Source organism: Lygodium microphyllum, chromosome 18, assembly GCF_053477565.2.
Source record: "Lygodium microphyllum isolate KBCC chromosome 18, Lygodium_microphyllum_v1.1.10, whole genome shotgun sequence".
In the NCBI taxonomy this organism is placed as follows: Eukaryota; Viridiplantae; Streptophyta; class Polypodiopsida; order Schizaeales; family Lygodiaceae; genus Lygodium; species Lygodium microphyllum.
The window spans coordinates 142,099,961-142,112,365 of NC_141152.1; positions in this window are offsets into that span (position 1 = coordinate 142,099,961).

Here is a 12,405-nt window from a genome sequence, read left to right on the forward strand (position 1 = left end):
ATAAAAAGTTTGGTTCTACACACAAATGAATCGTTGGCTCTTTGCATTTAGATGTTTATGATCCCATGTCCTAACAGTCATTAAGTGGTGCGAAGTATTTCTTTACATTCATTAAAGATTATTCACATAAGGTTTGGGCCCATTCCATAAAGTAAAAGTTCCATGCTTCATACCCATGAGGATTGACTTGAAACAAGGTTCCTGGATAATACTAAGGTCACCTAACAGTTTGGCTAACATTGGTCCTTAGCACACTTGCTTGTGCAAATCAGCTTGATGTGAAGTTCGAGGCCATTGATAGAATTGTGACCTTGAGGTTTGCATTGCACCTCCCCTTGCACCAACTCAATCCTCAAGTTTGGGAAAAAACTTTAAGCTTGCATGGGGCTTGACCCACTCCCAATTGCACTCTCACTTGCACAAGTAGTCACAACACAATAATGCAAGCACACACCCTTAGGCAATGCACATCCTTTTCTACTTTAGGGTTACAACTTAAAGATCTTCTTGACCAACCTAGTGACATTGGAGGTCCTTGTCATTCTACTCTTTTCCCTTATTTTCTTGATTGCAAGCTAACTCTTGAAGGCTTAATCAAGACACTATTTTCTTCACACCAATAATGATCCTAAACTGTAAGATCTCCACCTACAACACTTTTCATTATCCACCAAGATCGGCCACATACCCAATTGCAAAGTGCCATGGGATTGGCACGTATCTAGGAGGGAGGAATGCTAACCCTTTCTAAGAAGGCAAGATGAAAGTGAAAAGACAAAGGTGAGATGTATAAGGACAGCTACAAAAATTCTAAAATAAGAAGAGAAGTAAGAACTAGAGCATCTCTCAAGACTTGTAAATTTTGATAAAAAATTATTTTGTAAAGAGAGCCTATGTGGAAGTTGTAATATGATTTGAGTGAGGCATGGATGTTAAGTTAAAAAAGACTTGCAAAACCAAAGAGTGTCTAGAAGGTAAGAGACGATTGGTTTAGGGGCCAATGAGATGGGAGGGTGCCCAAAAACATCAAGGCCATGAATAAAATTTATGAAGAGAGCTTCACAAGTGTGTGCTTTATATGTATTTTTTTGTATGGTGCACTATGTGTTCCATAGTGTACACGTGGTTTAATACATGTGCTTGAGCATGTGCCTGAGGGTGCATGCTTGAGTGTTTGCCTAGTATACATGTGATCTAGTCGTTTGCTAGGGGGTTCTACTATGTACTCCTATGTGCAAGTGCTCTAAGGTGATTTTGTGCTAAGACTTGTGCTCATGCACTAGATTGTATCCCTGTGTTGGAGGGTCATGCACTTGGGTGTTGGTCGTGCCCTATTATATGTGCTAGTATCTCTATCCTAGTATGCATATTCTATAGTGTGTATGTGATTTTGTGTGCAATATGTGATTCCATGCTCTAGTGAGGCCCTAATTATGTGCCCAAAGGTGTTACATGCTAGAGTGTTTGCACTCTACAATGTTGTGCGGTATATGTACTCAAGGGTTCTAATGTGTGTGCTTGAGGGTTCGTGCTAGAGGTCATGCCCATGTGTGCTAGAGATCACGTGTACCTATGCTCTAGGATGTGTGCTTGAGGATTGAGTGCCCTAGGATGCTTGCTCAAGAGTCGTGTGTTGTAGGTGTGCGAGTTCAAGCTATCAAGTAGTGTGTATAGTGCCAAATCAATGCACAAAGCATGGGTAATAGTAAATTCTAGCTCACACCTGTCTTTATCTAAACCCAATTTCCATCATCATCACATTTAATAATTAAAAAGTGCAAGATGTATTGATTGTCATTGGTTGCTATTTAGAATATTTGAGCTACTTTAACTACCTTGAAGATGTGCCTTGTTGAGATGAATGCCACACTTGGAAGTCACGCCTACAAGTGATGAATATCTTGCATTGAAGCAAGTTTGAAGCTTGTGGCAATCTATTGGGGTCTAATGGAAATTCTTGTGCTCTCTTGATGGCAATCCTTCAAGCCCAATGTCGACAATCCTCTTAAAAAATATTTTTCGTGATTGGAATCATCACATAAATATGACCTCCTATTTTGTGATACAATGAGCAACAGTGATCACATAGTCACTTTCCTTGGTCCTGGCAACATAACCAAAATGTTGTGCTTTGCTTACACAACATGCATGACTTAGGATGTACTCTTATTCTTTCAAGAGCTTTGACATACTAATGCCACATGCCTACCTCTCATGTAACCATGACGCACACTTCTCCCAAAATTGATCTATCACCTATCATGCCTATCCAAGAATAATACATGTAAACCAATATGACAATGACTTACTTGTTTGTTGTATTCTTATTTCAAGGCTCGTCGCTTGCTCCACAATCCACATGTAGCCGCTTGGTTCCATCCACATCATCACTTCCAACTTCAAATGCAATATGGAAAGAAGATGGAAAAAAAGGGGGAAGAAGAGAAAGAAGAGCTGACATGATATGTTCCTCGCTCTCTTTCAACTCAAATCTCATGCACACATCCTCACCTTCACCTCCCACCATGAAGGGATGGATAGGAAGAAAGAAGAATGGAAGAAGCTTCTCCTCACCTTGTTCCTCACTCTCACACTTGCTTTGTTCCTCATCTTTACTCTTTCACAAAGCATACAAAATGAGAAGCTAGAGCAAGTCCCAAAGTTTTCATACACATGAATAGCTTGCTCCATTCTATTTCATCCCTTTTATACATGATTTTTAAGGTTTTCACCCCTCTTCAGCATCCAGCCTATTTTATGGCCTCTTGACAGTACTTTGATGCTTTTCCTTAAGGTCCAAATCCATCCTAAGATTAAATTATATAGAGAACCTTGTTGTCCTTGGAAGTCTATTATACTACTATAATTTGCATGGGAATGAGCTCTTGCATTTGTATTACAATATAATAATGCAACCGTTTTAATGCACATTGAAGTCAATGACACCTAAATTATCATAGTGTAACTCAAAAAATATGATCATTGGTTTATGTGCATTTTTGTCACCATTTATGATTAAGATTCATCTCTCATACATGTGCTATTGAGGATACATGCAATTGTCCATTTTTTAAAGTTGTTCATATATGCAATGATCTAATATGATGTTTTAATGTTTGATTTATTGTCTCACAAATATGCATTGCATTGTTCAAAAGAAAATGGTAAGTGCATGTGCTTTTTCTTTACCATGAGAGAGAGAGAGAGAGAGAGAGAGAGAGAGAGAGAGAGAGAGAGAGAGAGAGAGAGAGAGAGAGAGAGAGAGAGAGAGAGAGAGAGAGAGAGAGAGAGAGAGAGAGAGAGAGAGAGAGAGAGAGAGAGAGAGAGGTGTATCCACACTATATATCCACCTTTAGTCTCGTGCCTATGCAGGTCTGGTACAAGGGTGCTACAAGAAGCAAGTTACAATCTTGCAAGATAAACTCACTAGGGGATGTGTTGTGCGTGCGTGCGTGCGCGTGTGTGTGTGTGTGTGTGTGTGTGTGTGTGTGTGTGCATCCTTTGTTACATAAGCACCCTGACACTTCTGCTTGCGTACTAAATGCTCTTATGCAAATAGATAGACATATATAGGGCAAAAGAAATTGAGAGTAAGCATGCACTTTTTGAAATCCACATTGGCATGCCCTTATTACATTTCTTAAATACTAAATTTGTTGCATACCCATACACTTAGACAAATTACCATATACACCCCATCCCATAAACCTAAAATCACTTACACATATATAAAATCACTATATGCAAGTGCATGCATGCAAGCACAAGCGCACACAAATAGACAATCAAAACTTAATGGAGCTTAAAACATGTGTTAGGGACAACTACACACATTTATTCACATAGGTACATATGCATGTCATCGCATGTGATCACAAGTCCAATGAAGGAAAGCAAAGGAATTGTCCATCTTTACTGATGTTTCACCTATACGCATACGAGACACTAGTTGCTTGTCTACATGAAGTGTTAAGACAATTAGATAACATGTCTAAGACTTCTTGCCAAGTGTCCATCATGCCAAGGGAACATGAAACCTTTTATGTGCCTCAAATCTTCATGGCCAAACTAGTATGCATAGTGTCTATACTTGGACAAAAAGGACCACTTGAGTTAGATATGCTGCACTCTCACTCTCCCCCTCTCCTTCAGTCTCAAGTAAGTAAGCAAAGTGGATAACAAGAAGTGTAGCAACTCAAGTGTGCATACAAATAAATGAGCTCTCTACTATTTACTTTTTGGCTTTTATATATTAGGTTAGGTTTATCTTTACCCTTTATGGCTCTTTCACTACTCCTCTTCAATTTATGCATACATACATCTTACATTAATTGGATTGATCCTATCAAAAGTGAATAGAAGCTTAGTGCCTGCAACCTCATATAGTTGTGGGTCCTCCTATCTAAGTTTAAGATATATTACAATTTAAATGGGACTGAGCTTGACTCTAAGATAATATCACTTTTGAAATATGGGAAAGGAAAAAACAAGGGGTACTATCATGGACAATTTGCACCTATTTTTGGGGAGCTATAGGCATGAATTTTTGAGAAGTTTACATGGTAGAAGGCTACTCATGATTGGGAGGGGAGGAAAAAGCATTCTATAGAACATGCATGACATGAATGAAGTTGAGCATTATGGAATCCTTTAGGATCACATAAGGGCTACTTTGTAGTCTCATGTATACTAAATACATTGTCGTATACATAAGAAAATAGGGAAATGCCACTGTTATACATGTTCTCTTATAGCTACATGCTCATGGATGCCTTATTATGAGAAGACCACGTGGATTGTTTTAATATCTTCATGTATGTATGATGTCCTAAAGATAAAAGCAAGGATTTAGAAAGATCTAATGGGCTAATCTTGCTCTTATACGTGAATTTCTGTATGTATATGTGCTATTATAGAATAGGATTATTCTTGAAATATAAAAGAATTTTATGTTGTCTACTCATAAGCATAAAGATGTATATGGCTTTGACTAAAATTGGCCACGTACATAATGAAATATGGAACCCATGAAAGATGACTTTTGACTTCAATATTGGCCATGCTCACGATGAAATATGGACCCATAATTGATTTATATGCTAGTTCTGATTCAGATTTATGAATCTTGGATGCTTTTATGAAATATAGATTGGTATTGAACCCTACTACTTGAAACCTTGTCTCATAACTATCATATTTTCTCAAGACACAATGTCTTTTGGCCATACAAGCCAAGTCTCTAAACATCTTGAAAGGTGGGGCAAGAGGTGAGAACACAAGCAAAAGGAAGAATATACAAGAGCTACCGAGCTTCAAGCAAGAGAGAGCAAGATGATGTGTAGAAACTCTAGCAATCACAATTTGTGACCTACCTTCCCTTATTCTATTGTCATAGAAAGGATAAAGAATAAAGTGATAGTGATTGTAGATGACATGTTATGCACTAAGTCAAGCTTCTCACTCCTTTTCTTGTTTAAGTTTTTCTTATGGGATAAACATGCATACTGCTGTATATACAATGCTTAGAAACAGAAAGATCAAAAAAATCAAGAGAAGGCAAGTAAACCAAATGAGATAGCATTTCCATTCCTTTTCTAAACATATATCCCAATAGATGATGCTGTAGAGATACATTTGATTGCTCAAGTTTATTGTAATTACATGATTTTTGACAAAAGATACACGAAAGGGATACAAGGTGCCACATAGTATACATTCCCAAGAGTAAAGACAGATCCATTTTGAAAAGTAAAGTGCACATCCCCTCCACCATCTATATCACATGATAGTCATTACCAAGATGGACTAATCCACTCTTGTTGTTGTCATATGAATAGAATAACTCCTTATGAAGAGTTACATGAAAAGATGCCCCGGAATTAAGAATCCAATCTTGAGCCAATTGTCTATGTACTGCAACTAGCATATGTGTAGGAAGAGTAGAAGTAAATAGCACTTTAGCGTTTATGCACTATCACTACACTAATTTCTTTAATCTTTACCTTTTCTTTACCTTCTTTCTAGCCTCCTTTCCTCCTTCTCATCTTTTTGCTTTTGCTTCCATTTGTAAGAATCCTTGATATGTCATGTTTTACCAAAGCATTCAATGTCTTTCTTGGACCTAGATTTGTTACATGACTATCCATGGTCTTGGTTCTTGCCTTTATAGTGTTTTCTACCTCTTTTTATCTGAGTTGACAATGCTTGACCATGTTTGCCTTGGTCCATGGACTTTCTATGTATCTTCTTTGCCAATAAATTGCCCATAACGTCGTTAAACTTCAATTCACCATTTGGAGCTAAGTTACTGATGGTTTTTCTAAAGGTATCCCATGATGGAGGCAAGGATCAATGCAAAAAGATGGCCCTAACCTCATCTTCAAACTTCCACTTTTGAGCCTACATGTGACTAAATAGGATGTTGAATTCATGGAGGTCGGAGGTGGTAGTAGAGCAATCCCTCATCTCCAACTCAAACAACTTTTTCATAAGACATACCTTATTAGAGGCAATTCCTTCTCATAAGTATCACGTAGCTTCTTTCATAAGTCATGTGTAGTGGTCTCATTCATTACTGTGAAGTACATTAATTTAACCAAGTGGAGCCTAATAGTGGATTTGGCTAATGCATCAAGCTCCGACCCAACATCTTCAAACATGTAGAATGGCTTTCCATAGATGTCTCTAATGGGTCTGTTGCTTTTAAATAAGAATATATTGGATCTAATCCTTATACAAATTGTTAGTATCATGAAACAACATATGCAAAACTGCAAAAAAAGACGAAATAGCTTGCACAATACTTAAGGTCAAAAATGGAGTTCGAAATTGCTTTAGATTGAAAAATGGAGCATATTTACTCTTAAGGACCTCGAGTATTTCTAGTAAGCTATGACTATCTACCTCCCCTATGTATCATGCCATCATGTAATAATGATGTATAGAACCTTTGGGTCTCAAGCAAGAACTAGCCTAATTAGTATTGATGTGATGACTCCATGACAAATTTGAGAGATAACTCATCCCTAAAAAGTGTGGGTTATTTGCCATTAACCATATTGTAAGCTCTACATTTTCATACATAGTGCTCCTTGCTCTCTATCTCCACCTGAGATGGTCTACATATTTGCTCTACACAAGGGACATGATCTGCTCTCCCTATCTGGATCTCAAGCTTATGGTATGGGACCCTAAGCTAGTCGATGGCAATTTGCATCTCATGTGGCATATATACATCCTAATATCCAAGACACTCATAATGAAGCCATTTATTATAGTCCTTAAAAAATGGTATCTATAGTAGGACATCTTCATAGGGAGGGGCTATTGAGGTGAGGTCCATGTGTGCTCTATGTCTAGCTAGTAAAGATTTTGTCACATGACTAGGTTCCTCCCTGAGTGAGAGGCATATGGAAGGGAAATCCAAGTCATATTTGGAAGGGGGGATGTGGTCCATGTCAACCCTAAAACCTGTACACCACTACTCAACCTATGTATACCGTGAGGTCTTACATCTTGTTTAAGTGAGCTATCAAGAAGCCTCAAATGCTCTCATGGGTAGTTGACGTTGATGCATGTCCCACACTCTAAGGATAAAGTTGGTGGTCTAGAAGAGAGCCTCTACCATCATGGGGGGATAATAGGAAACTTTGCTTTGATGATCTCATATGGTATTTATGGCTTGCTGTGAATCATCTGTGAGAGCATGATGACTTGTGGTCTCTCAAGATATGTCCATAAGTAAGTAGCCAACCATGGGTTGGTGCACCAAACATCTTGGAGAAAGAGAGAGAGAGAAGGAAGAGAGAGTGAGAAGGGGGACCATAGATTAAACTTATGTTCTCCATTCTCTTGCTTTCTTCCTTCTCCTTCTTCCTCTCATGCCCATCACCACATGGGGAGCTTGTGATAGCCATAGTTGTAATTGAGTGAGAAAGAGAGAGAGAGTTTGTGAGAGTGAGGAAGTAAGGAGTAGAAAAAGCTTCCCTTCTACATTCTTATTCTCCTCGTTCTCACATCAACATGTCACTTTTTTGAGCAAATGGAGGGGGATATAATCAAGGAGGTGTGGCATGAAGAATAACAAGAGAGCTTCATTTGAATTGTGATACCAACAGAGCTCCTCTTCAAATCAAACTACAATGAGATAAGTGAAATATAATGAGCCTCCTACAAACATTATTGAATCTCCCTTCTGGTTTTTGAAATTCATGGATTTGAGTGGATAGAGCATGGTCATTTTAGAGCTTAAGTGCAAGTTTCCTATGTGAGAGATAGATTGAGCCAAAGTATTATCTTCCATATCAAAGGATAGGACCCTTGGTTCATGGTAGCTCAATAATTATAACTATAACTATAACTATATATATATATATATATATATATAGTGGTCCAAAAAATGGCTAATGTCCCCTTTTAGGCATTCCCTTCAATTGAAAATGTTAAACATGTCGTAACTCTCTCTCCTATCTTTAGCAGAAGGGAAATCATCTCATTATTGGGAGATTATTACTATCCCCACTACTTCAAAAAGGGTGTTCTTGTTAGAATCCAAAACCAATATTCATGTCACGTGTATAAAGAATTTGTACATTTAATTATCAAAGTTATAAGCTTGTACTAAAATTTGTAAAAAGCAAGGGATGAACAACTCTGTTCAAAGTAAAGGAATAGTGCAATGATTTAATGTGCATGTGTGTGTGTGTGTGTGTGTGTGTGTGTGTGTGTGTGTGTGTGTGTGTGTGTGTGTGTGTGTGTGTGTGTGTGTGTGTGTGATTCATGATAGAGGTTTGAAACCCTATTTCACGAGGTTTGTATCTCATCTAACATCTATACTTCTATACTACATTATCTATGCTACTTTATAATTGAGGGATCTACCAAAGCTAAAACCATTCTTAGAGATGGCAACTAGAGCATGCTCCCACACCTTTAAAAAAATTATTTAAAAAAAGAGAAAATCAATACAAATGTTTTCAACTAACTCGCATATCCAAAGTGCCCACATATGCACTCTCTCTCCCTCAAAATAGATCATGTCCCTATGCCCCATATACTCTTTTCCTCTTCCTTTAATTTATATACTTTTACTTTTATATATTTTTCTCTTTGTTTAGTGTTTTTAAAAAATATTTTTTCTTCTTAAAGTTCTAATTGTTGGAAATGGACCCCCTAACTTTGGAATGTGTGGAGGTGGCAAGCTCGTTATGGGCTTTTGATTCCACAGCTCCACCATTCCAAGATTTTCTTTTAAGGTTGTTGATTATGCAGTGTGTGTAGGCATTAACACACCTCCCTCTTTAGAATGGAAGTGCACACTTTGGGACCTAAATGGCTAGCTACTTAGTTTCACATATTCCCTTAAAGGCAATGCACTCTGCCCTGATAATCTTTAAGCCCACCAATCCAAGCTAGGTTAAAGGGGCCAATAGAGTGTCATCCAATAATCCTCCATTATAACTTTTTTTCCAAGTGAGTTACATTACAGCTCACCAAAAAATTGGGAGATTTTGATGTTTTTATCAAATAGCTCTAGTTATAAATGAAAGGTTCATAAAAGAGTCATAATGAAGGGCTAATAGATTGAGACTCAAGAATGCATTATTCTAAGCTTCTTGCAAAATTCAAAATATAAAAAATTTTACATGGTTCAATTGTTTAACTCATATAAACCTATGTGTAATATTTAAAAAATCCCACCATAATGTTGGGTGACTAAAAACTCTCCATCTTTTTTGCAAAATTGTGAGGGTGGAGGTGTGTTTTGTTTTTGGGGGATGTCAGTTCATTGGCCCCTTTACCCTAGCATGAAAGAGATGGAGGGATGACAAGGAGACTTGGGGGAAGGGGAGAAGACGTTGTTTGTGGCCTATGGGGAGCCATGCTCTCTCTCTCTCTCTCTCTCTCTCTCTCTCTCTCTCTCTCTCTCTCTCTCTCTCTCTCTCTCTCTCTCTCTCTCTCTCTCTCTCTCTCTCTCTCTCTCTCTCTCTCTCTCTCTCTCTCTCTCTCTCTCTCTCTCTCTCTCTCTCTCTCTCTCTCTTTGAGCTTCGGTCAACAAGGAAGTGTTTTTGGACCATGGCTCGCACAATGTTCTCTGCTCTTGGGCAGCTTTTGTTAGAAGCCCACCTAGATAGCTAACAGGGCCAGAGAAGCAACATACTGAAGTAGCACAACGTAGAGGAGCACCATGACCGCTCCCATTTTCCTCAACATGGTTGTCTCACCACAATGCAGTAGCACAGAAGCCTAAGACTGCACCTTGTCTGGATGCCCAAGTCACATGAGGCAATGGCTTCTATCCTAGTCACAGAACCAAAGGACCATTACAGCCAGCAATATCCTGCAACTGCCGTTGAGAAGGACCTGTGTAACACACATAGAGTCTCTCTCTCTCTCTCTCTACACCTGCCTAGAAGTCACTTGCCCTGGAAAATGCCCATAGGTCTAATGCGCCCACATGCCCTGCCCATCTAAGACACCTGCCCTGATCCTCACGTTCGATTACTTGGACCAGAAGCTTAGTATCCAACTAGTGAAAGTATTGACATGCACTGATGCAGTGAGACTGAAAAACTATTGATGTTCTACACCACTCTCAGCTGGCCCCTGAGAAAGCAAATTGCACACCTCTCTCTCTCTCTCTCTCTCTCTCTCTCTCTCTCTCTCTCTCTCTCTCTCTCTCTCTCTCTCTCTCTCTGAACCAGGAAAGATGACTACAGTTGGAGATACTAATGAGTGCCTTTCTCGGAGTGGATGATTATCGCATGCAGCAAAGCCAACTCGACAACCATAGGTTCACCTCTCTCTACTGTCATGTTGGAGTAGCCATGCATTGGAGAAATCTCACAGGATGGGATATGGATTTTTTTGGAGACACTTCAAGCATCAATCAATGCACACAATCAAGAAATCACACACTTGGCTCTCGAGTGTCAAGTGTGCATTGAAAGCAAGAATACACAGTTGGAACAGACTATGGAGGAATAGGCCAAGAGAATCACTGACTTGGAAACGAGTATGGTGACACACACATGCATGAAAACACCAAAAACATGGGCTGGAGTAGTAGCACATACTCCCCCAAATGGAGACATGCCTATACTTCATGCAGAGGGTGGTGATGCAGTGGTAGATGATGTGGATGCACGTTAACGGAAAGAAAGAGAAAAGTGGACCCAAAACTTGGTTATTTGGGGATTGCCTGAAACGGATGATGAGACTGCATTATCTCTTACTACGGAAGTCACTGAGTTTTTTGGTAAGCATTTTGCCATGGCAGATGTACCTGTCTTTGGTGCTCGACGTATGGGCAAGAAGAAAGATGATGGGAAGACAAGAGCCATTGTATGCACTCTATTGGATGCACGTAATAGAACTATACTTTTAGAGAATAGTTGAGTATACCTCAAGGGAACATATTTTTATGTAAATGAGGATCGTACCCCCATGCAACAGAAGGAACGTTAGAAGCAATACAATAAGTGAAAGAAATCTAATGATAACACCAAGGATGCATAGGGATGCGTGACCCATGGGAGCTACGCGTAGAGGGTTTCCATGGCATAAAGGTGAAAGCATTAATGCTATGGTTGGTGATGTTGACATTGTGTTTCTTGCCTAGATATGGGAGCAGGAGACATGTAGAATTCCGGATATCCTAGGGTACATAATTCATAGCTCATATCAGCCACATGTAGGAAAAAGAGGGCAAGGAGGAGTTGCATGCATATACAAATGTCATTTGGAAGGGATGATTGATGTTTGTAAAGTAGACCGCCATAAGCGGTAAATATGGATTATGCTCAAGCACACTACACCGACGTACATTGCAGGATGTTAAATTCCACATAAGGAGTCCCCCTTCTATGCATGACATAAGTGGATTCGCAAGAACCTTTTGAAGATTTGAGTATGGATGCATGCACATATATGCAACAAGGACATGTGATGGTCTTAGGTGACTTAAATGTGTGTATTGGACATATGCAATTTCAACCCATAGAGTGTGATGAGCTAGACAAGGAAGAGGTTGTGGATGTAGATGCACATTGGTGTAGACAGTCTAAGGATACAGATATTAATGCTCATGGACGTGCTTTGATGGATATGGTTAATGGTTTGCACATGTCGAGATTGCATGGTATGAATTGTTTCCCCGATACTAAAGGATACAAGTGCTACTCAGCTAGTGAAGGTTCCAGTGTGGTAGACTATGCAGTGGTACACATGAATGATTTATGCATGATCAGAGAGTTCTGGTTAGGTGAAAAACATCTAGAATCGGATCATATAGCTTTGGGCTTGACACTTGATATTTGCCACCATGTAGGACATGCAAGGGACACAATAGGTATTGGTGCATTCCGTATTGATGCAGGCAAGAAATAAGCATATGCTGGTCACCTG